We start from the raw sequence: 1414 nt of genomic DNA on the forward strand, positions 1-1414 counted from the left end.
AAGACAGTAATTGACTGAGGAAACACAATCACACCTGTTATCAATCTCAAAGATGATGGCTACTTACATAAAATGCAAACGAAAAAGAAAATACGCTTCACTGGCAAAATGGAAAAAAAGACATTCCAAGTATTTAACAAAAGAGAGTGAAAAAACCCATGCTATGTGTATAATGGTCACCCCATACATCTATTTTCTAAATATGGAATAGTACTTTAGCATTTGTTATATAATGAATTATGCATCATCATTATATTTCCTTTAACAATTTTACCATTTCTACTTTATTATTTCTAACCTTACAAACATATATACACACCTTTAATGAAAAATAGCTACAGTAAGGGAAAAGAACATATTTCCTGGTTTCGCAATACTGTATTTGAGTTCTTTTTATGTTCAACTCAAAACTTAAATCTACCATGTGAAGTTGTAATGTTTTCAAAGGACAATGTAAATCTAACAATTCTCTTCTTTTATTTTCTGAATACTAAATGTAGTATAACAAATTTTGGAAAAAGACACCGACAAGGATGAATTTTTTTTATTGGTTTCACAATGTTGCTTCCCCATAAATGCGAACATCACACAAACTGAACGCGGATGTTTTCTGCCATTTCGTTCCTTCTAGTTTCCCTTTTTCCCTCCCTCTCCTGATCTAAAAAAACAAGTATGTCAACCTTCCTCACAGTGTTTTTAGACTTTCTGCCGACCCCATTTTCCTTTGACTCTCGCTCCTTCTTACCTACTGATTTATTCCTTCATTTCTCAACCACCGGATTTGGAATCTTACATCTTACAAATATAAAAAAGCTACAAGTTACAAAGTTCTAGCAAGTGTATCAATAATCCTTCAGGGCTTGAAGCACCATTCTATATATATATCTCCACTTAAAAAAAAATCTGTGCCATAATCACAGGAGCATTACACATGCATTATTAAGTAATGGCTTAGCTCTTTTGAGTATATAAAAGATGGTTTTTCAAATGTTTTACTTTATTTATCTTTTGCTTACCCAGCACATTGTAGAAAATAGGATACGCATTCGCCTCCATCTTGGCTTAATAACATAAAAAAGAAGGCAATCATGTTTTCCATACAATCTGCTAATTGGTTTATGGACTTTGAATTCTAAACATGCATACATCCCAGTACCTAATTAATAAAAATGGGGATTTTTTAAGTAATGGACTTTCTAAATTCTTATGGCGATCTGTAATGTACCATTTTTGCCAGGGAAAAAATTAAATTAAACTCATCACAGACTGAGATAAAGTCACTAAAAACATTTTCAACAATGAGCTCATCTGGTTTCCCCCAATGATAGGTAACCATATACACAATGACAAACTGAAATATTGTTAAGACAATTATCACTCACACAATAAAAGACACATATCACTTTATGATGGC

This window comes from Penaeus monodon, chromosome 28, assembly GCF_015228065.2.
Source record: "Penaeus monodon isolate SGIC_2016 chromosome 28, NSTDA_Pmon_1, whole genome shotgun sequence".
In the NCBI taxonomy this organism is placed as follows: Eukaryota; Metazoa; Arthropoda; class Malacostraca; order Decapoda; family Penaeidae; genus Penaeus; species Penaeus monodon.